The sequence below is a fragment of the Andrena cerasifolii genome, chromosome 7, assembly GCF_050908995.1.
Source record: "Andrena cerasifolii isolate SP2316 chromosome 7, iyAndCera1_principal, whole genome shotgun sequence".
NCBI lineage: Eukaryota > Metazoa > Arthropoda > Insecta > Hymenoptera > Andrenidae > Andrena > Andrena cerasifolii.
The window spans coordinates 10,953,987-10,978,529 of record NC_135124.1 but is presented as its reverse complement, the minus strand read 5'-3'; the positions used below and the strand labels follow the sequence as shown (position 1 = coordinate 10,978,529).

The window sequence follows — 24,543 nt, the reverse complement described above, 5'->3', positions numbered from 1 at the left end:
TATTATTCAACACCCATTACCACCACTCTCGGTTTTTCCTGTTACCTCGTTCCGTGCTCTCGGTGACGAGCCCCCGAAAAAATGGGAAACGCGGGGTGGGCCCCGAATGGAAGGAGACGGGAGAGGCGGCGAGAAGGGAGAGCTAACGAAAACAATAAAGGCCGATTTTTTCCGGGCCGACGAGCCACCCTCTTGTGGCCGCCCCGTTGCGAATTCAACCCGGCTGAACCTCTAACTCCCATTTCTTTCCACGGATCTTCGCTCCACCCTGACAAGACAAACTTCGGGGAAATACTTAAAAAAATTGCAAGCGACGAATCGCTGTCGGTATGAAACCAAGTGCCCCTCTCGAGGATAGAGAATCGATCGAGGATCGAGCAATTCATCTGCCAGAGACGAGGTTGCCGCCTCGGCTGACCTGGGAGAGCTTGCAATTTATTTTCCCGCCGCTGGAAAATCAAGGACTTGCCGAATTAACGAGGAAGGTGATAAATGCTCAAAGCATCGATTCGCTGGCTGATGATGTAGAATCGTATTGGGATCTGAAAGGCTGGGATGCTCATCCTTTCCCTCCGTTTCTTTTTCCTTACCGCTCCATCCCAGTCACTAGGGAGGGAATCAACGGGGGAACTGCAGGCGGAGATCAGGAATAAGAAGACTACCGGCGGCGATTCCTTTATCCGAGGCTACTTGTGCACGAACGCAATCACCCTGTCTAATGGGGCCGTGGGGTCAAGAACAGTGCTCGCCGTCAGATGAATCGAGCAAGGATCGACGTTTCACACCGTGACCCTTAAATGTTAATCGAGAGCACAGAGGCTGGGGCGGAGAATAGAACAAATCGAGGCCGATTAACCAGCGAACGAAAGGGAGACAAACGCTTGCCGGCTGAAATCCATGAAAATGCAACAATGCGCTCCTAAGGGAACCGAAAAAACGACAAACGGCTGCTGTGGGATGTTACCATGTCGCAGCGGGATCGATTCGACGGGTATGAAAGCAACGATCGCCCGACTATTTGCATCGTTTCGCTCGCGTCGACTGTGAACGGAGCAGCTCGTTAAAACAAAGACGGAAAAAGGAGAGGAAAAAAAGGAAGTAGAAAGCAGCCGTCAAGGTTCTACTCTAATTCCTTTCTTCGACCGTTCCGAAAGTCTTGAAACCTATTAACGGGGCATTTAGGCTCGGAGAGAGAGCGAGAGAGGGGGAGCGCGAAGGGCCTCAAAGCGACCGTGATCGGGGCTAAATTATTTTCAGAAGCGAGACTTCAAAGTTGCTCGAGAACCGTCCTCCACAGGCGATTATTGCACGGCCAAGTTGGTGGCAAAGCCTCCCCCTCCACAGTGTTTCGACTACTCCGTTTAATTAGATGCTCTTTTATAAGAGCCACCCGGCGCGAAACAATACATCGAGCAGGGCTCGCGATCGTGACTGAATTACCATGGAATTTAAAGGCTGTCGCCGAGGTTCGGCAAGTCGAGACGAGAAAGAGCCGGGAGCGCCGACGACCGACGCGCGGCGGGGACATAATCGGGCAAGTTTCCCCGGTTATCGCCGTTCCAGGGATCGTTCATAAAGACGCCCTTGAAGGGTGGTCTCCCGGAATACATCCGACTAATCGGCTAATAAATAGCCGTCGAATTAGCTGTAATTGGCTTTGCCTGTATACAGAGCGCGAGCGCGCGGGTGTAGCCCATTAGCATCCCGCAGGATCCATTAACTCCTCTCTCCTTCTCGCTTTGCACGCGACGTCGCATCGGCTTAAACCCTCCCGTCGTCTCTCTGTCCCTCTAAGCGCCACCCGTTCCCGCGCCCAGCTTTCTCTTGCTCTCCGGCCATGTCGCGAGCTTCCTCCACGGTCGCGGAACAAAGTGTGCAGAGACGAACTCGTCGAAACGCACGAATTACCGTCTGACGAAGGTAGTCGCGAATTAACGGCGAAACGACAGAGAGGAGGGGATAGGGGGGCGAGCGAAGAGTTATCGATTGAATCTCGGAATCGCGGGGAAGCCCTTTGAATCGGGCAGAACGCGACGGAAATGGTTCGATCCCTCTGTTCGTTGGAAAACGAAACGCGCGCGAGCGAAACGAGGCTGCATAAAGGAGACGCCGGCTGACAATAACGCTAAACGACGCGGAGCATTCGCGAAGAGGAGACGAGGGTTTGTAGGAAGAAGGTAGCGTCACTTGTTGCTAGAAATCCGCCAGCTAATACCTCTCTACGGCGAATTCTTCGCGGACAAATTCGTCACGGATCGAACGCTCTCCAGCGATCCGTGGTGGTCTCGATGTTTGCTTTCAATTAATTCTGTTTAAACGATTTTATTCAGCTTCGATTCTCTGTTTGTTTGTATGTTTGTATGTATGGTTCAAATCTGGTAACTCAAATTTAACCCACTTCCAAATATCCAATTGTCTTGAAACTTTGCAAGCGTGCATAGTTTGGATGACAATGCAATATTTTAAAAAAAATTAACCCCAAACGGGTGAAAAAATTACCCAGTCATCAATAAATATAACACATTACAACAAATCCAAACGAGATGAAATCTTTACGAAAACGACAAAAAGCCGCTGTACGAATAGTGAAACTAAAACTTTGCAGGCGTTCGTAGTATATCACCATCGAAATTGTAGTAAAAGAAAAGAATTATTTTTTAGTGACTGTAGCACTACAACGTTTAAGTAAATTGTTAAACTGTATACAGTAATAAAATATATTTGTAATGAAGCCTGAGCTATGAAATGTAAATCCACAAACACTAAAAACTAGAATATAAAAAAATATATTTTTTAGTTTTTAGTGCATTTTAATTTAGTTTTTACTACATTTTTAGTAAAATCGTTTAACATAATTTTTTTTATATATTTTTTATCCTTTCCACGATTTCTTCCTTTGTTTCTCGGCTGTATCGGGAACGAGCGTATCGATTCAGCGTTGGATTCGTGTACCGAAAGCAATCCCGCCACTTACTAGCGTTCCGATTGTAGGAAAGAAAGGGTCGACAGATGGGATATCTGGGATTCGAGATCGAGCTAACCAGACCATAGACAGATGCTCGCAATCTACTGACTTTAAAACTCCCAAGCACCTACCGTCTACAGCAGTGAATTTTCCTCGCAAAAAGGACGGCTATCCAGGTGGATATGGTAGATTGCGAATCGAGAATCGATGCCCAGTGGAAGCTGTAAATCGCGATTAACCCTTGCCGAATTCAACGCAGTAGTGTCAATATATTTCCGTTGCTGGTCCCCAGACGCCTCTACAATCGTCGATGCGAGCTGCTGCACGCATTAAGTACCAAACAGGCAGAGTGGGCGCGCAAAACGCAAGCGTTTGTCCGCGGTCCATTAAAAATGTGTTGGATTTATTTGGCCAAGCCACCAGCAGGCTGACACAGGAGGGAAGGCTCGAAAGAGAGGCGAGCAGGCATCGCGGTGCTCGTTACGATAGTGCTTGGCCGCCGATCGCTCAGCAGACGCTCCGAAATGGAAACGTCCTCCCGCGAGAACGCTCTCGGTCATTCTACTCTCGCTCCGCAGCATTTCCCCTCTAAACTCGACGAAAATTTCGAGATAGCAGCGAAGATAGTACCTGTTCTCTGAGTTGGACTTGCAAAGGGAAATGAACGAGTCCCTGGGAACGGAGCGCGTGATAAAGAGTGAAAAAAAAAAAAGTGGGTTGCCTTCTCTCCCAGGAATTCGAATGTAGCACTTTCAGCATGAAAGCTACTTTGCACGAGGAACCAGCGAGAAAAGTATGGGAAAGCTGGGATGCGCTGGATCGACTAAGTAATCGGGATCGAGGGAAGTCGATCCACGACTGTCTACGCAGTTGCTTCACCGTTTTAAGAGATCCACAGGTGTGCACGGTCATGCATACCGTTTGCTACCTATCCTAGCTGGGCAGACAGGTTTACGGACAACGAAACGCTCCGGATGAGCGGGTCGCAGGCAAACCGAATAACCGGGAGTCAATATTTAGCTGGCCATTAAACGAATGAGCCATCGAAAGCACGGCGAGCGCCGAGGCCGAAAAAGAAAGCAAATCCACCCCGCGCAGTTTAAACACCGCGGACAAGGCTCGATTTCTCTTTTCGGAGTCCGTGGAAACGGTTCGAGAACCGCGTCGCGCACGGTGAACCTCGCGACGGTGGCTGCCGTCTGTTTGGTTTGGAGAGAAAATCGTGGAAGCAATTCTTTCGAGACGTTCGGACGCTTCCATGGGAAAAGATCTGACTTAAGAAATAATCGAAGAAATCTGCAGCCACTAATTCGTCTAAAATCGCTTGTCGTCAACGGGCGCGTAAGGAACAGTTACTCGTGGAAACGAAACGCCCGAGCTCGGTGGTTCGAGGAAGCAGCGTAGCGAAGGCCGCGCGACGACTTGTCCAAATAATTTACACGGCGAGCGTGCACCTCGTGCGCACGGAAACACGCGTGATTCCGCGCGTGCCACCGCGCCATGTGCCGTCGGCCAAAGCACCTATAAATAAAACCTCGTCCCTTTCGAAATCGTAGGTGGCGAGGTCTGATCCTCCTCCTGGTAGCGGCGCGGCGCGTTTGTTTGGATTTATTCGGGATTTCCTGCGCGTGGAACCGGCGTCGCGCGAGAACGGTCCGCCCAAAAGGATTTATTTCCATGCGTGCGCGTCGCCGTTTTCATGCACTGTCTTCCAAATCATCTGATATACGGCCCGGCTCCCGCGAAACGCCGTTAGCCTTTAAAGGATCCGGTGGTGGTATCAGTTCGCTCGCTCCGCCTACGCGCCCCGTGATTGTCCCCGATCGCGGGGAAATAAAGAAGAGACTGTATTAACGAGAAGGCGCGGGCCGAAGGATCGCCGAGGCCGGACGTTTGTCGTTCGCGTTACGAACCGCGAGAAGAAAATAATTAAATTCCGCGCGCATCAGGATCTTAGTGTCGCGTGAATAATTCAGGAGAATGCTTTTAACTAGACGGGGGCCAAGTGAGGGAAGGCGAGACAGAGAGGAAGGAAGGACAGAAAGGGATTAGAGATCCTCTGAAACACGTAATGGCGGGCGGTTACCCTTGTCAATAATCGCGAGGAATGCTTTTAGTTTTAAACCCCGGTTGCCTAAGACTTTGGCCCGCCCGTGGCATCCTCGCGTCATCGCTAATGGCCACCTCCGAAGGATTTCTGTCCAGTTCTACCGTCGTCCACGTCGATGGACGTTTCTCGGTCTACCCGCCTCCCTGTCTTCCAGCGTCTCGAATTTCCACGCGTCTAAACTGACCCGCCTCGATCCTCCGCTGGACAAATTACGCAGAACAGACGAGCAAGGAGGTTCGGCCAGCCTGACAGTCTCCCTGATCGATTTAACCGAGTCCAATCGCTTTAAATCGATCTTTCGGCTCTCCTCCGTCGAAGTTGCTCAAAGAATCCGGTGCTCTCCTTGGATGGAGTCGTAACCCAATTTACGGAAGACCCTAAGCCACTTTCAATGGCGCTGGTGCCGGGTGCGGATGTAACGAGGGAATGACGCGATCCCTCGGCTGTATCGGTAAATTCTACCCTCCCTGTCGCCTACCCCAGTTCGGAGCGATACGCGAGAAGGGCCGAGGCGCGCGTCTAGACGACCTACGTCAACGTAGACGGCCAACAAATCTCACCAGGCCCGTGGAAACAATAATTCCCGATGAAAGCAGGGAGAATGCAACGACGAGCCAAGAAGCACCCAAGCCAGTTGCCATCGCACAAATCGCCCCGCGGAAAGCCGCACAGCCGTGGAGGATCGAGGAACGTTCCCGTCAAGCGAAAGAGAGAAATACTACCCTTTCTTCTCGGTGCTCGTTCCCTTCTCAGAGAAATCGGTGAACCGTCTTCTCGTTACGAACGAAAAAGACTCGTTATGCTTTGGACCGGCAGACGCCGGAAACCCCTCGCGTTTAAAGGGACGTCGGCGGCTCGGAAATCGTTCTACCATCCACGGACGCGTGGATGGGATTTGAACCGCGAAAATCTTTCTATCACCTGTCGCTGGTACAGAGGTGGAACGTTGGCCGCGAGCTTTACCGAGCATTACTCGAAAGGGCAAAGGTAACCCCCCCGACCATAGAATTTTCGTTAATATCGCCGCTTACGGAAGTAAGACACTCTCGTTTCGTCTTGAAAACCGCTCTCAGACTTCAATCGTGCCCTTCGATCTTTTCAATAATTTCCAATAATTCCCTGGGGAGCGAAAGGGTAGGAAAACGGTCCGACTTCGCCGCGTCTACCGCGAGACACCGCCTCGTGTTTTCCTTGGAACTTGAAAGTGAATCTTCGAGACGAATCCCTTTACCCTCCCCCTTCCCCGACTCACCGAGCTCGCGGCCTTTAGCCACGATCCACTGGAAATTGGAAATTCTATCCGACGGCGTTGTTAAGGAGCAAATATCGGAGGGAGAGCAGGGGCTGCCGCCCTGAAAAAAGATTGTCTTTCCTCGTGCACACGCTTTATAGCCTTTTTCCTTCGCTCTCTCGCGCTTCGAACGGTCGCTGAAACGGACCCTCGCAGGTCGCTGTACCGAGGTGAGTTTATCTAGGCGTCGCGAGCAAATCCGATTTCCCGAGTTGGGAGGCGCGGAACGTTGAATTAGAAAGAACCCTGGCGCATCCACCTGCACGCTGAGAAAAGGCAGCCGAGGAAAAGCAGTGGAGCGGGAAGGAGACGCGAAGGAAAAGGGGTTCGTGGCTCGATTCGCCGCTCTCCCAGAACTTTTCGCTCGGGGTCGGCTCGTAACGTCCGGCCAGGGAGCGAATTCACTTTCCAAACTTTGCCGTCCGGCCACACGACTTTCCGATATCGGCGATGCAGAGTAGTCGACCCCGCGCGACGAAAGAGACCATCGCGAATCCGCTCGAGGGTGCACGTTTCCGTGAACTCTTCTCCGGAATAATAATTGAACCGCCGCGACAACAGATGAATTACCGGCACGGTTAATTAGCTCTGATCATCGGGGACAATGGGGAACGTCGAGTCGGTCGGGCGAACAAAAGTGTTTATTATAATCTGGGTCAATTGTCTCGTCTAGAGAGTGAAGAAGATTTGAAAGAGTCCGGAGGGCGAAAAATTGTTTTTACGATCGCGGAACGGCCGGGAGGGGAGAAAAGACAGGAACTGTTTTACCAGGAGAAGCGTGGAAAAGTGGAAGGGGCTCGGTGAGAGTTTTCCCCTGTATCCGGTGGCAAGTGGTTACTGCGTCGTCTGCGCCCGCTCGCTGGTCGGCAACGACGTAACGCGCGTGCACGTGAATAGGAGAAATGCGCAATCTTACCATAGTACTCGCCGAGTAACCACTACCACCTCGGAACGCGCCGGAAAAACTTTAATGGATCTGTTTTTAAGGACCCTCCCCAACCCCGCGGCGCACGAGTTGCCGACCTCTTCACCGTGCAAAAACCCTCTCGAGTCAATGCTCCGGTCGGGGTACGAGTAGAACGGGGAAAGGAGAAGGACAGGAACGGAGAGCAAAGTAGAACGTGAGCAACCGGCGGCAAATAAAGCACGAGACAGATAATCGTGCCATTTAACAGCGGTGCTCATCCGATCTCGACGCATCACCTACCACGTCTCAATTGCCAGCGTAATTAAAGAAAAGAACGAGCAAACATTACGACCACTTTCATTCCACCCCGGTGCTGTGCTGATACGTCGCGCGACGCGTCAGCTTCACCCTCGCCGCCCGCCGGCGCTGGGAATCGCGATCGCGAGACACGTCGATCGGGAGAATACGAACAGTGGCGCGCCCTCTCGATAACGGGGGCATTAACGTTCCACCGAATGGAAGAAGTAAGACAGTTTGGAGCGATAAGGCTTGGCGGGATTCTCTCCACTTCGAAGCAGGAAACCGAACCCTAACCCGTACCCGATTCGGTACGCCGTATCGTCGACTAACCCGCCTAACCGGGTAACAGAAATCATCTGTAACCCGAGTAACCCGGTTAACCGGGTTAATGCGGTTACAGTATTACGGTGAAAAACGTAGTTGTAACCATGTTTCCAAATACAGATGAATTTTATTTTCATATCGGAGACTCCTTGGTAGGGTGATGCATGCACGTGAAAGTAATAAATATGCGAGATTTTTGGACAAAAATCGCTCGACAGCGCAAATCTTGACCGATTTCAATAATTTTTTTTTTAAAATACTCGTAAAGGATTCAGCAATAACGGAGCACAGCAATAAAATCAGTATCTGTTGGTCTAATCTATAGAAAATACTATTTAGCATAACATAAAAGCATAAATAAATAAATGTTGCAGATTAAAGATATTAAAAATTAATTTTTTGTAAATTTAATATTAACTATAAAATAAAAGTTTACTTTAAATTTACAAAAATTATGTTCTAAATAAACTGTATAGCTGATTTAAATCTTATACTTATAAATTACATTATAAAATTAGTTACCATAAAGTATTCGATTCTAATTACTCCGAATTACAATCTAGGCTAGACTGTCTTATTTTACTAGTAACCCGCTCGTAGCGGGTTAACCCGGTTACTTCGGTTCTTTCTAGAATTTAAGAACCGTTCCCTCGCGGTTAGTATGGGTTACAGGAACCTTCCTTGGTTAACCGAGTAAGGGTTAGGGTTACGCGGCGGTTCGGATCCCTGCTTCGAAGATTACTCGAAGGAAAAGTTCGCCGCTGGCCGAATTGGGAAAGCTTGCCGAAAGTTGCAGCGGGCGCATGTACGCGTGTATGTATAGGTACTCGATGCATATATAACACAGCGGAGGAGCGTCTAGCGCGCATTAATCATCCTGTCCCAAAGGCGGCTGGTTGCAATTTCCCAATGAACGTCAGTTCAACAGATTTTTCATCTTCCCTCGCTCGCCTCGGCTCGGCCCCGCTCGGCACAGGGGCATGCCTCGCATACTTTTTCTTCCGCACCGAATCCCGCCGCGCCGCGGCTGTACTCGTTCTCGCGTGCCTTCTCTCGTCTTCGACCCTTTGTTTCCTTCCCTGTCTCAAAACCGCGGCGCGTTTATCCCCCGCCCCTTGTTTCCCGGCTCGTCTTCCAGCTCGCGCCGTTTCAGCCGCCGCGAAACGGTCGACTCGTAAACGCTCGCCCACGGGCCAACCGCTCGATGGCCCGAGAGTAATATCGTGTAATAAAGTACGCGAAATACAAGGCGTCGATCGAAGGCTCGCCTCCTCGAGGAATAATCACTGGCTTTGTCTCGTGGCAGCGCGCGAATTATTCTTATTGGTCGATTAACGGCCGAGCCATCGATCGGCGTAAATTTCCAGCCGCGAACAACGGCCCCCCTTTTCTTCCTCCTCTGCCGAATCGCCCCTACAACGGATGGATATCGATGTCGCGATACCGCCTCGCTTCCAGGTGGAAAGCCATGCGGCCAGCGCTAGGGGGGCAATATATCGTCGCGATGCGAGTCATTTATTGCTCGTATCTTATCGGAAACGCTCTCTTCTTCGGCCGCGACGCGACGCGGTGATTTCGCCGCGACTGATGGCGAATACGAACGACACGCGCACGGCATTAATCCTTTCGGCCATGGCTGCGATTCTAATGGACGGACCATTTCAACGTGTCCGGCGGAAGGCACGGCGGCGCGAGCCGTAGAAATACATGCGTAGAGAAAAACGTACCGCGAGGATTAACCACCTGCAGCGAAATTTCTCCGAACATTCGAAAGCGTTCCTAATCTAAGCGATTATCAAAGTTAAGGGTTGAAGCCTTCGGGGATTAGCAGCTTCGAATTCTCTGGCGTGGGTGGAGCGGGCGGAGCTCGAGTAATCTGGAATTTTCGTTCGAAGCTTGTTTGACAGTGGAGTACCCACCCGAGGCATTAGTTAATGGCCAGCTGAAAACCAAAATCGCGTGAAGAGCTGGAGCAGGTGGAAAAGTTCCACCATCGGGGAGATTTTTATATTTCCTCGACCGCGCGCAACAGAAATTTACCGCGATTACATTACCCGTATTCCGCGGCACCATCCGCGGGAGTTCCTGACCAGAAAAGTTCCGAAGCGGCTCGTTAATTTAATAGCATTTCCGGATTTTCAAGAAAAACTTCGCAGACAAAGTAAATATTTGATGGTCGGAACTGCGCGCGAACGCTAATGAAAGCCAATAAAACGGAATTGAAACGTTTTCGGCGGTGATCCGGGCAATTAGGATGAAACGTTGTCCCTGCCCTACCAGAGCCCGCTGGACTATAATTAACATGAAAGTTCGTCACACGCGGATGTGTGCCCAGACATGCGGTGTGTTTGGGGTTAAAAAAAAAGAGCGAACAGCGGTGGATTTAAGCGACGAGAGGCCCCCACGGGCGCGTCTCGTGCTGCGGGGGAGATAGCCGCCCTTTGTTACCGCCACATCGATTTCCGTGTTTAAACCGAAGCTTTAAAAGATAAGGGCCAGTGTGCCAGAGCGGGGATGAAACGGTGAGGTGTCATCTGTGCAACAGCGAAAAGGGTTGTTACGTCGCACGCTTCCTCCCTTCCTTGCCTTCCCTTTCGCTAATGAGGTGGACGACGCAGGGGTCCGACAGTGCCTCCGTTTTGTCTCGCACCTGAACAACGACAAATACGGAAGAAACAACAACGCTTCTCCCTCTAACCACGACCCACCGGTAACCCTCCAGTTTCCAGGCGAAACTAGCCGCCGAAATGTAATGGATCCGTTTCGACTACGGAATGGGAACGTTTGAGAATCGAAAGCCACCGGGCGCACGGGCCAGCGGAAACCACGCGTTACCTTTTATCGAATAAACCAATTTGATTGGATCGTACGATTTAATCAACTAAAAGTAATCAAACCCGGCGCGTAATTGCACGATGGTCAACACGGCCCTATTACTCGCGGCCAATTAAACATGATTTAATTATCGCCGGCACGTTGTAATAATTAATATAAGAAAGCTATTGCTCGAGGTACGAAATAACGAGCCGTATGGCCGGCGTGGGTCACGAACCGCTGTGTTGCAGCGCGCAGCCAGTTTCCCCGAGTTTCGGCCACCGAAACCCATGGAGACCCAGGCCGGCGGGGGCGTTTCGTTATAGACGTTTCGAGTGATGTATACCCCGACGTCGCGCGAATGGAAACACGAAGGCCCGAAGACAGGATGTTTAGATTGAGAGCCTGGCCTTTATTGCTTGCCGGGTCAGAGGCTCTCAGAGCGATCCCGAGCGAAGTCAGTGCGTTTGTCAGCGACAGTCAAACACCTTGGATCCTGTAATCGCGCCATCGCACAGCCCGAAAGCTTAATCAACGCCTCGAGATGAATGGAAAAGCGCGGGGGGAACGGTACAAGATTTCGCGCGACGTCGAATACTGCCATGCACAGAGCGGGGCGGTGTACCATCGAGAGCAAAAAAAATGGGCAATTCTTCTGGAGCGATCGAGACAACGATCCGAGTATTTCAATCAATTTTGCTCTCCCTCTCCTTTCTCAGCGGCATTGCTCCCCCTCCGGTCCGCGTTCACCACCCTACGAGGCTCGTACATCGCCGCATCTAATATGAATGCCGGCGTCGCGCTATTTATTAAATAAATCAGCGCCTACGTGCACGTACATGTGCGCTCGATAGTTGGATCGTTGGTAGTTGAGCGTTATCGAGGGACGATGCTCGAATCATAAATACGGTAGTGTGGGTGGCTTCAATAAACCCTCTCTTAGCGAGCTTCAGACCCCCCTCCCCCCCCCCCCCAGCCGCCACGACCTTCTCCGCTTTCAATAAGGCAAGTCCTTTCGACTAGGTTGGTTTTCCCAGGGAAAACGGATATGTATCGCTGTATATTGGCTGCCGGAGTATCCGGAGTGGCTTTCGACGTCGTGTCGAGAGGACCACCTCCATAGATCCCCCTCAATGAATATTCCTTCGATCCGCGGTGGTATCGGCTGCGCGGACTCGGTGTATAAATTCCGCAGCGTCATTATACCCCTGCAACGCGAGCTGCTTAACGCGCTCCCGTTTCGCGTCTGCACGATTCCCCTTGTGAGAATTTTCAAATGCATCTCGCCGATCGAATCTCGCTTAGATAGAAAAAAAAACAAACCTGACATCTACTGGCTTCGCACTAGCGGATAATGCGAGGCCAGTGGCTGTCGATGACTCGATACCAGGGGTTTAAAACAGTTATGATATCGGTTTCGGTTCTTGAAACAGTTATGAAGAACCGATATTCTGGATAACTGTTATAAGGAACCGAAATTTCTGAGTATATCGATTTCGGTTACGGTTCTATAACCGATACTATATCGGTTATAACGATTCTAAAATCGTTATTTTTTCGGTTCTATATCGATTCTAAAACGGTTCTGGAGTCGGTTTATTTCCGTTCGTAAATTGATTCTTATATTGCTCCTACGAAATTGTTATATGTGTTAACTCTCCGATGGCTGTGCATGGATTTATTTTGTCAATGCAATTCGAACGCAGACGTCTATTCTTGCTTTAACCATCATCTCAGTAATGTATCTACGTCAATGTTTTAGTACGTCGCACTGTTCGGTTGAAAATAAATTAGACGACTTCCTGAAAGAACCGCGATTAAAATCGTCCACTGATATTTGGCCGTAGTGGAATAATGAAAATACATCCGAATTATACAAATTAGCGGAAGTACTTTTAGCTGTACCACCAACGCAAGTAAGCGTGGAGCGTTTATTTTCGGCATTGAAATTTATTTTATCTCCGCATCGCTCGAGAATGAACGGAAACCTAGTTAACGATATATTAGTAATTCGCTTAAACCGTAACAAAATTATAGATAATTGAATTTCTTAGCAATATTTCTTGAAAATAAATTCTTAATATGCAGTAATCTGTAAGCGTAATATCTACTTATTTCAATTCCTATAAAACCGATGCGAGAATCAATTCCAGAACCGTTTTAGAACCGATATAGAACCGTAACCGAAATCGATATACTCCGAAATTTCGGTTCCTCATAACAGTTATTCAGAATATCGGTTCTTCATAACTGTTTCAGTCAGAACCGATATATAACTGTTCGAAACAGTTATTTTCGGAACCGTTTCAATCCCTGTTCGATACCCTTGTTCCCATGGATCAGAAATGTTCTCGTCGGGAGGAGAATACTCGAACAAAGAGCCCTGTGCGATGCTTCTTCGCGTGCCAGAGACGAGGACACTTGATAATCTCAACGATTGCACCGCGGCTCGGTAGAGAGAACCAGGAAAGACTCTCAGCCTAATCACTATCCCTCGAGAACAGAGCGACGGCTCGGACCGCGATAGCTACAATTCTATTTGTACTCGACCGTTTAAGGGCGTAGACGCACCGAGCACGGATCACTCCCGGCGGGGCGGCCGATCGATATATAACGGCTTTAAAATCAGAATGGAGATGAGTACATAATAAAAGCCAAGATACACGGGGCGGGTCTGCGCAAACACCCCATCCGCCTCCCATACATATGCACGCTGTTTTTCCTTCGCGTCCGGGAAAATGGTTCAGGAGAGAATGCAGGAAAGAGGCTCGACGAGAAAAAACGAGCAAGTGGAGAGGCAAAGGAAAATATCTGCCTAGCCGTACGGCGCGACCAAATAATAAAACGCGGATATGGGATCGGGGATCTGAATCGGATATGTCGGGAGCGCCGCTGCGTCTACTCGTTCTCCCTTGGCGGGAAACAAATTATCTACGATGGAAAAGTCACGAAAATCCGTCGAAAGAGCCGCCGTGTTAACCCGAGCAGAAGACACTGGGACGAGGGACAGGGGGAGGATGGAAACGATGATCACCGCGCCAAAACGTAAATGGCCCCGACGGTTCGCGACGATGATAATAAACGAGGATGACTGTCGATGACAAAAACCTCGCACGCCCTCGAGCACGCATCCGACTCCAATTCCTGAATGGGACGACTGTCTTATTCATTCGTCGCGCTATAGAAAGCAGCGAACTCCGAAGCGAATTCCCAAATCTCGGTGTCTCGCTCCAACCCCCGTTGCTTTCAGCCTGCTTCCTCGATCATCCCCCATTCTCCGCGGACGAATTTATTCTCGGATGAACGGGGCTAATCCCAAGTTTGTAAACCTCTTACACGACGATTGCGTATAATTAGGCATTGTCTGACTGCGGAGCGAGCGCGAGTTCTGTCTCGACGCGGTCGCAAAGTATGCGATGGATGCTGAGGTAAAAAAGGAATTTGCGGGAATGAACGAGACGACTATTCACCTTCGTTCGTGCCGCAGAAAATTATCTTTTTTTCCACGCGTCTTTCTTCGGGGGTGAAAATGCCGAGAACGTTCGTTGAAGATCAGGGTAATTGTGGGAGAGATGCGGCACTGGGAGAGACGCCGCAACTTCGGTATTTCAGGGTTATCGGTAATAAAATACAACACTGTCGATTTTATTTGCTTTAGGCTGTTCGTTTAAATCGAAAATTAAACGTTTTTCGAAATGCGGCACCACTCCCGCATGTGCGGCGTCTTTCCTGCCATAGGATGTTTTTAGTTTTAATTTTTTAAGGGTGATAAATATTAAAATTTTGATTTTCTTTAATGCTAGTAGATTCACAAGATGTTAAACTAATAATATGTATCCTTGGAAAACATTTTCATTGCAAATTTTTGACACGGTGACAATTTTTTGCGTAACGCGCGGCAACTCTCCCACAATTACCCTATCCCTTCGATTCTGATTAACAGGTGGGGTTGGAGTTACCGTCGAAACTCACAGAGCCTTGAGGGACCATTTCGAGAGACGCGTGAAATTCCTCCAACAGCATTTCGAAAGACATTCAATATTGACCCAGTCGACGGTTTACCCCGCAGACGGGGATGGTTGCGGGTGCAGGGGCGGGTATCGTCTTGCCAGCCGCAGATGCATTAGGGAGAGCCACAAATTGGCATCGTTTCTATTCTATTATTAACAGACACGGCGAACGACAGCGTGCAAATATATACGATTGGGTTTTCGACGAGGAGGGAGGCATAAAAGCATCATTACGGCAACAGGCGTTCACCGGTCCGCCCGTGTAATTACTTCTATCTCTCGCGAGTAACCGAACCCCCATTTTCCTATCTAAACTCCGATTCCGTTCGATTCGATGCGCCCCATCGAAAAACACTGTAACGAACGCGTTCCGCTTTATTCGCCCAATAAATCCCTCCTTTACGCGCCTATTAAATCCCCCGGTCGAAACGACTTCCCTTTGTAAAAACAAGCAGACGTAAAGAGAAATATTCTTCAATCGTAACGTTGGAGAATGGTTACTGGATAGCAGAGAAGAGTTAATTCTACGACTGAATGTATCTATTACCCAGCTGAAAAACCCCTTCACCGCACAAAAACCTGCCCGTTCCCACCGCTGCTTAAAATAATGATTTCGAAGAGGAAAGCACGTTTTCACTACCCCCGAAAAGGGATTCCTTTCCTTTGATCTCCGTGAGCAGCGATCATCCCCCTCGCTCAAACGATTTCCCAGCAAACGCGGGCGATCGTTTGATCGAGTTAGACCGAGATTTAACGAGCGGAACGAATCATCGATCGTTCTAATCCAAAGTTGCGCCGAACTCGCACGGCCGGCAGGGAAGGAAAGTGTCTGAATGGTTGGCGCGCGTGTCAGCATCAATCTTTCAGTTCCGCGAAATGATTCTCGGCAGGATTTTACAGCTCGATCTACGGGTGAACGAGACGCGGGACGGTTCCCCCCCAGGAACCCCGCCACGTGGCCGCGTACAAGCGAAATTCGAACAGGGGGATGCCTAGCCACCCCTCGGCAAGCGTCAGAACGCTGTCTGCGTCCACGGGGGTGAGACCAATGGGTCCTCGAGGTAAAAGAGCTCCGGTGACCTTGACAGTGTGCCCATTGATTCGGCGAAATGGAGCCCGGGAACGATCGCAGCGAAAGATCCGCGACGAAGCGAATCGACGCGTTCGGTCTCGTTTTTTTTTTCCCCCACCCCCTCACACGATTGATCTTGCTGGTCGCGGCCGTCGACAGGCTGAATATTGAAAATTCGTCCCGGAATGCATAGAATATTTCCGAGGTGGACGGATGCTATTGATTTTCAGCCCGATGTCACGGGGGTGTAAACGGTGAAACACGCGTGTAAAAGTCCTGCCTCCGCGTCGAGGCTTCGTCGATATTTACGTGACGCGGCTACATTGATTTTGGATTGCGCAGGTGAGCACGTAACTGCGTAAATAATGAGGCTCACCCACGCGGAACACGATGTTTTATTCATCGCTGTCCGACCGTGCCACGGGGCGGGATGGAAAATTTTTAATTCCCCATAAAATCCCGCGATCGCCCGGAAGCAATGGTGAGCTTCAAACAGGGACGCTCTAGATAATATCCGCCCTGGTTACCGGGCATTTATTATTCTCCAAGAAGCTCCGCGAACGGGAGATAGCTCTTCCCCTTGAACACCGGCAAACGGAGGAGCCCCGCTTTCGTCCGATCAATCGAGCTGCAGGTAATTGCGACTGTAATATCCGTCCAGTAATTTATTGCTCGCCAACAATCGCGATTCTTTTCATGTTTCTCGTCCATCTCCTCGACCTCGCGTAATATCGAAGCGGCTTTGCGGCTCCTCGAATAGAGGCGAAATTGCCAGGCGATTGACAATATTTCCCCGCGATTGATACTGTATCGGGGCTAGCGGTGCTCGCGCTGTCCCTCTTTCCTTGCCTGAATATTGCTCGCTATTAAATTCGTCTCGCGGACAAGTGGCGGCAATAAATAGTAAGAGCTCGGTCGAATATCCTCCGACCCGAGCATCTTTTATTCCCTCCCGTTCGTATGGGAGCGTCGAAGCGTGCCGGAGCAAGCGTTCGTCGTCGAAACTCCGATAGTAACCCAAGAACTGTGTCACGCGGTTACCGAAGGAACTCCGACGATTCTTTTTGGTACCCCGCTTGGTCACGGCCATCTTTTGACTTGGTTCCTCTCGCCCGCGCACGTGACGGGGATTTCAGTAGCGTGACGAGCAGCGAGGGCGCCGTAAAACCGAGCACGCATCCGCTTACATAACGAATCGCGGGCTCGATCCAGGCGGCTCGCCCCTCTGACGAGAGTTTCCCTCCTACACGCGGGCGTTCAAAACATTTCTAGCCACGTGACCAATTTTACGATCGAATGGCGACTCGTGCCTTCCCCGCGTGTCCCTAGGAGGCCCGACAAAGCTGCAGCGTGTTTTGTTAGGCGGCCGTTAGGCATTCGGCGCAATTAGTGAACGGCGGGTAAGAAGAGCGCGCCCGGAGCGCGGAACAGTGGGCGAAATAGAATTTCATTTGGAAAGAGATTGCGAGAGGTGTTTCCGGCATGCTCGGGGAACGGGGTTGAACGAGAGGAGGCCACTACCCCGGGGCGCAGAGAAATCTGAATTATGTTATTCTTCGGACAAATGAAAGGAGATCAAAGGGATCGAAGCGGCGCACAGTGGGGAAATTTTGCGATTTTATGGCCGAAACTGCAGAAATGAAAATTTTTAATTCTACAAATTTAATACAAATGTCAATTGAAGGACTATTTCCATTTTCGTGGTGAAAACCTCAAAACTTATTTTTAATATATAAAATTCGGCACTTTTACGTTCTAATATATGAGAAACTAAATTATCCGAGAAACAGCACTTACAAAAATTGCGAACGATAAAGATTTTTTTATTATTTACATTTATACACTTTTTTCTTTGTTAGAGCATGCCTCTGCTACAGTACAGCAGGGCGTAGCAGAAGGGTTATCGCTTCTGACGACAAACAAACATAAATAATACAAGCAATCAAAGCTGACTAAAATCGTTTAAAAAAGAATAAAAAAGTTTGTAATGTATAACATGTCAACCAGTCTCGGTCACAGTTATGTCGTGTGTTATATAGACAAGACACACTGGATCGTGTTTAAAAAAATGCATATAATTACAAGATTAGTGGCATTGGCAAAATTGGTGGCATTTGATATTAGTTCTTCAATTGACATTTGCATTTATTTTGTCGAATTCTAAAATTTATTCTTGTGGTTTTGGCCCTAAAACCGCGAAATTTTCCCACTGTGCGGCGCGGCAATGTAGTAGCAATTTGAATTTAAATCGGGGAGCTGACCCTTGCCCGCGCGATCCGTGTTATTGCGTTTTTTCTCCTCTGCAGCGGCGCCGGGCAATACACCGCGACGTGGTTGTAACAGTGGGATTAGACGGTGCGAGACAGGACAGCATCGAGGACGAAAGTCGACGGTGTCCTCGGGGGTGGTGGAGTCGCGTTCTATGACTCGACGAACGATGCACCGGGCGGGTAATGATTCCCTCGTGGCTCGTAACGGTTTGCTCGGGCTGCATTTCCTGCTTGTTCCGCGAAACGATCCAGACGCATAACTTCCGTTCGCCGGGCCGACCGCAAGGTCAGAGGTGAGCGCCGTGCATAACGTCCACGTCGCTCCACCCGGTCTAACTTTCGACATTATTCGCGTTACTGGCCACCATTATTATTCCCCTTGCCCTAGCCGTTCCTGTTTTTGCGCAACCGTGCAACGAAAGCGCGCCGAGAACTACCTGCCGAGATACCACTCGAATATAATGCTAATACCGAACGTGAGCAACGTGATTCCGTGGGTTCTCTCGAATTAAAACGAAGACGAATGTGCCGCCGGATTCCGTGCCCTTTCGAGGCAGAGTTTCCACAGCGAGGAGATAAATCGCTGGAATCGACTTTCCTATGGCTGGCGTTTCCTGGCGCCGATACAGGGCGAGGGAAGGGGCGGATAGCAACCCTTTCAGGGAAAAGAATCGGCACGGGGTCTCATTGGCAGGTGGCGAGTGGAAAGTGGTTCTTAAGGGACCTACGGAACGGAGAGTTCGTACGGTACCATTCGTCTGAGTGGAAGCTCGAGCAAGAAGGATCGTCGCCATTGGTTTCCCCGCCGGCGGGGTTAGGGTTCGTTGGTCGACTGCGGAGGGATTCCTGGCGGTACGGTGAAGGCGCGCGTGCACCGTCGACGGGCAACGTGTGCCACTGAATCGGCCAGGAGACATAAAAGCGTGCATGGAGAACGAGCGATACGGATTTAGGTCTCGGTAAAGAGAAGGAGGAGAGAGAACTCGCGGGAGAAGAAAGAGGACGGGGCAGACTGGTCGTCAAAGAGAGGCCAAGACGCGTAGCACCTTGAACGAGCGATGAACGGCTCGTTGACCAACACTTGGTCCATCGTCGAGGGGTCCATAATGCACGTAACACCCTCTTCAGAGGAACGCCAAGCGCCTTATTCACGTGAAGCCCCATGAAAGCTCATAATATCCAGCAGCAACGGGAGAGAGTGTAGTTTGGCGCGGGCGAGAGGCCACGGGACGTCTAGACTCTCTCTCTCTCTCCCATCCGCGGCCATAATTACGAGACGTTAATTACGCGATGAATGCACCCGCGGCATTGGAGAGAGAGAGCCGCGTCACTCGAGAGCGGTGAGCTTTCAAGGGTAATGCAGCAGCCACTCAGGTACACCAGATGGTGTCGATCCGTTCGAGTTCGCCTCTTTTATCCGCGGCCGGAGTGTTATTCCGCCTCGTGTTCGAGTGCAACAATAAGAACCGCATCTGCCTAATCGCCCGTTACTACAGCCAACTACCAGCAACTACAACCAACTATCGGCTCGAAATCAACTTTCCACCGTGCTTGCTCCTCCCTGCCCTCGCCCTCCTTCATTTTCATCCGCGGGTAGCGAGACGACAGGGTTCTAGGAATAACAATAATAATCGCGATCGCGACGCCACTTGATCAGCGAGATACCGCGGCAACGGCTGCACCCAGATATACGCAGCCATCTAATGGAGGCTGCCACGGCTTCTTAATTAGCAAACGAACCTACGCGGAGCTGATTTTTCCTCCCCAACCGCGAATCGATGATTCGCAAAGTAGCTCGAGGGTCGACGGCCTAGCGGCTCGCACAGATTCGAAGGAAGAAATTCCTCTCGGCACGACGCTCGATCCAGCACCACCCAATATTCCGCGGTGGTGCCTGCGCTACCTTCGCTGGCAGCTCTAGAATTCACGGTATTCCTCTTTCTCCCCCGTTTCTCGCCCGGCCCGCGCTCGCCTATTTCGCTCTAGTTACCGGCTTTCCATCAACAACTTAGACGCTACCGTAAAACTCTTCTTGTAGCGCGAGGCAACGCGGCTTGGAACAGTCAAACATTCGAGCGAGCGGAGGGAACGCGGCTGGAAGTGTGCATACAACCAATGGCCCGAGGAACCGATGGCTAGAAATGCGAAATTAATCTGGAACGGCCGACGAGCAGGGACGCGCAGGTAGCTGGGGCCAAGTTATCGATAGCGCGGGATGAATTTAATGACGCGGGAGAAGCGTACGTGACTCGATAATTACAGCCGGTGCTGAATAATCGTGGGATTCGGCCGAGCCAAGGATTTGGAATTGAATCAACGGTTAGCGGCCGGGTTTGGCCAGGCGTCAGGGTGACGCGCCAAATCGAGCGTTCTCGCGGTCGAAAGCTCTCGCTTTCGAAAATTCCCGCCGCGCCCGTTTTATCCATATTCACGCGCACCGGCGAATAATTGGGCGGAAAATGCTCGATGGCGCGCGTCCATGGCTTTTCACCGACAAGGACTGGATCCTGCCCGAGGACTCGTCGCGTTTTACCCCATCGCGTCGCCCCGACGACGACGGTACCCCCGGCAGATTTATAGCCGATGCGTGATTTATCGAGCGACGCGGCAATTAAATCGCAGTTTATATTAAGCCAGTCTGCGGGATCCATAAAGGGTTATTACCGTTGGAGATAAACCGACAGCAGGGGGACACAGATCTCCGCAAACGCGTACGACGAGCCGTCGTTTGCAATTAAATTAAGCCAAATTACGCGCAGGAAAATGAATAATTATCGGGCCCGGAAATATGAGAGACACCGAGCCGCCCCACCTGCCCCCCGTTCTCCTCGTCGTCCACCGTATTGCACAATAACCTCTCCGCAGGCTTAAACGTGAAATTGAATGGTCACCCTGTGTATACTCTGCTCGCTTAATTTCGTTCGGTTCGATTCGCAGTGCGAACAAATTTTTGGAATTACGTGAAGGATATGCCTTCGAGAGCACACTGGCCCCCTACGAGAATAATCTGCTTTGTCTTGCTTGTCTGTCTTTCTCCCTTTTACGCGAGTGACAAGAAAATCATAAACGCCATGCCTTTTGACGATTCTCTGTACGGTTAATAATTAATATTCGAGCTCCATTGTACGGTCCGAACTGAGGCGAATAGGATTTACATTCACACCTATTTCGTCCCATTCTATCCACCACAATGAAGGCCGAATAAAGCCCACAGAAGGCTGGGGATTTATCATGAGGGTTTCGATCCATTTCTATGGACCTGCCGCAGTCGAAAACCTGTGCCACGAGTGTATTTTGTAGAATCTCAAATATGGGTCCACTGTGTAACGATCACTGCGCCCTCATTGACGAAATTCAATGTAAACTCTTGGAATTTCTATTGTACAACCCTGGAACCTTCCCGAGGCTTCCGCGACTTTGGGAAAGTAAGAATGAAATTGTAGATACTCGACTTCTCGATCATATCCCCGTGATTTCTGGAACCGTTCAGATTCCACCCCCCTGAACATTTTGAAAACGTACCCACGTAGTACTTCAGCCCAGAAATAAGAATCCCTCTTCGTACCGAGTAACGATCCAGCCTCCTCTCCACCTGCAGTTTTTACATCGCCAGCTCGTACGCGATGAAATAAATAAACAGAGGGGCGCGGCCAAGATTTTATCGAAATCTTTTCTCCGGCGGCGTACAAAGTTATCGCTGTGGGGTAGAGAAGGAGGCGCGCGATGAATACGAAACTCTGGACAAAAGTCCGTTCGGAAGGAAACTTCCATTTATACCAGATGCCATTCGAAGGAGACAAACTGCTAGGAGCGAGGGCATGGAAACGCATACGCGCACCTACCCACGACGCCAAGTTTTACGAGCGTCCGTGAACCCCAACGGGAAGCTTTGTGGATAGGTCACGAACATCGTGGAGCGGCGCACGGGATCGCGAACCCGAGACAGGTCGACAGCTGTACCGACGATCGTAATGCCAAATCGAATCGCGAGGGGAGGGCAGGGAAAAGTGACACGGCAGAGAAGTCCTCTCCGCCGCGTGTTACTTTTATTTACCATGGGGGTCAGCGAGCATAGGAGGCCGGGAAATTAGCAGAGTTTGGCCCGCTTGTAACGACCGATCGCTTTGGCCGAGACAGGATCGAAATCCCCTGTACAGAACTCGTGAAACCCGCGCCATCACTTAGCCCACCATCGACAAACCCCATGAGCCAGAGTCAATAGCTAATATTGCCCGTTTAGATCGAGCTAGACGAGCGCAGAGAATGCTCCTCGTTCAAAATGAACCTCCCTGCAGCAAACAACACCCCCTCTCCCGTCATCTAATTTGCTATCCCTCTCGCTCGTTCCCCCGTCCGTCTACCTGCACCCCGGCGAGCGAGGCTCCATTGTTCGTCTCTCTTTCGACCATCGACACGTCCGACCCGGTCCCTGGCGGTAATTATTTATAAACACCGGTGCCATTGACGCGGCCGAACTAATATTGTTTTATACGTAATGGAGTCCGGACACGAGAGAGGTGAAAGACAAGCCGGCGTCCCTACGTTTGGTTAAACGGTCACGCATCGGTCGTCTAAGCTTATTCATTCATGCGACCGGTCGTCAAACATGTCGCACTATCGATTCGCCGGCCCTGATCGGCTGTACCTGACTAGACGCGCGTGGAATTCGCGCGCGTGCCGTTTTTCAGCGTCAAAGGGAGCACTGTTGCGATAGACGAACGGAACGATCGCAAGTTCAGGACGTCTGGCCAGGCGCCTTTGAAAATTCCTCGTCTGGCCCGAGAGGCGCGAAGAGGAAACTCTGTTTTTCTTGCCCTCTCATCTCTCATACACTTATCTCTCGACGGGCCGGAGGAAAGGAAGCGGAGGACAAGCGATTCGTCTCCGCTTCGTCTTCTGCCTACTTTCCATCAGTGCACGCGCCGTGCACGTACACGCGCTTCTTGTTCCTCTCGTTTTTGCGAGGGCCAACGCTGAACGCCGCGAAAACGAGGCGAGATAGACGACCAGGAGAGGTCGTACCTCGCTGAAATTAGAGTAAGACTTTCCCCGAGAGGCGCGGAGAGTTCACCGCGCCGCAGACATCTTCCTCGACCGGATTCTGCCCCCGGCGTTTTTGTTCGTTTACGGCTCCCCAGCCTTTCGCTCGCTCTATTAGCCTCTATCGTCGAATAATTACATCCTCTGATATTAACCGCCGCCCTACTGGTATTGTTCCCGATTTATCTCCCCGTAAAAATCGCGCTCGCGATATGGAATACCAGGGGGAGGCGCCCACGTATAGGGGAACAAAGAGAGAGAGAGAGGAAGAGAGGCGCGACAATAGCGGAAACAGCTACTGGCTGCTTCGAAATCCCTTGTGCACTCGACATTAATTCTCGCTACCCGGCGAGTCCCTTCTCAGAAGGAAAAACAACGACCGATCGGCGGACAGGGGGGACAGAAAGAGCAAACCAGAGACACCCGCGGAAGAAGAGGAAACGCGAGTACGAAGATATAACGTACGTAGAAGAGGACGAATCCAATGGATGCACGATCGCAACCCATGTCAATTGACTGCACTTCCCGACCCAACTGTTAGTGTCTACGCGGCTTTTTACACACGCGCAACGATTGGATGCAATACTTTCGATCTCTTTCTGCGGCTTGTATCTTGCATGGATTAATCCGCGTTTCACGGTACCCGAGACTGCCTCGTCAAATGTATTTTTCTTAAAGTGATTTCTCGAAGGAATTCGACGATCAAGATTTCTTTCTCTGTTTCATTACGAAAATTGCATAAATATTGTAACGTTTCGAAATTGACTCAATTGCTGTTGAAAAATAAAATATTTATAAAAAAAAGTTTTAAGTTGAACGCGTTTATTAAAAATATAGTAGATACTAAATTAAAATAGACTAAAAACTAAAAAATAATTATTTCCTTGTACTTCAATATCGATGGTGATATTCTACGAACGCCTGCAAAGTTTTAGTTTTACTTTTTGTCGTTTTCATAAAGAACGCGAGTGGCTGATTTCAAGTCGTTTGGATTTGTGGTTATGGGTTGCATTTATCGATGACTGGGTAATTTTTTCACCCGGTCGGGGTTAATTTTTTTAAAAAATATTGTATTGTCATCCAAACTACGCATGCCTGCAAAGTTTCAAGACAATTGGATATTTGGAAGTGGGTTAAATTTGAGTTGCTAGATTTGAACCATACATACAAACATACAAACAAACAGAGGATCGAAGCTGAATAAAATCGTTTAAAAAGCTTCGCAAAGACGCTCAATAAAAATCCGAGCAATAATAATTGGCATCAGCTTTAATACTTTCGGTATTGAATTTTCATACACGGTGTGCGGAATTCGTTGGTTACGTATAGTTAACCACAGTGGCCGAACGCCTGTAGGCGTTCAACGCACGTGCCCCGCGGAGCGAACATTAGAAAGCCTTCCCAGCACCGGAAGGCTTAGCGCGATTGCAAGGAAATAAC

The 24,543-nt window shown here is 50.0% G+C and overlaps 1 protein-coding gene across 3 annotated transcripts in view; it reads right to left on the bottom strand.

The window, feature by feature from the left end:
* Positions 1-24,543, bottom strand: part of LOC143371115 (uncharacterized) — a 297,394-nt gene that overhangs the window by 272,094 nt on the left and 757 nt on the right. The gene's annotated exons all lie outside the window — the stretch shown is intronic.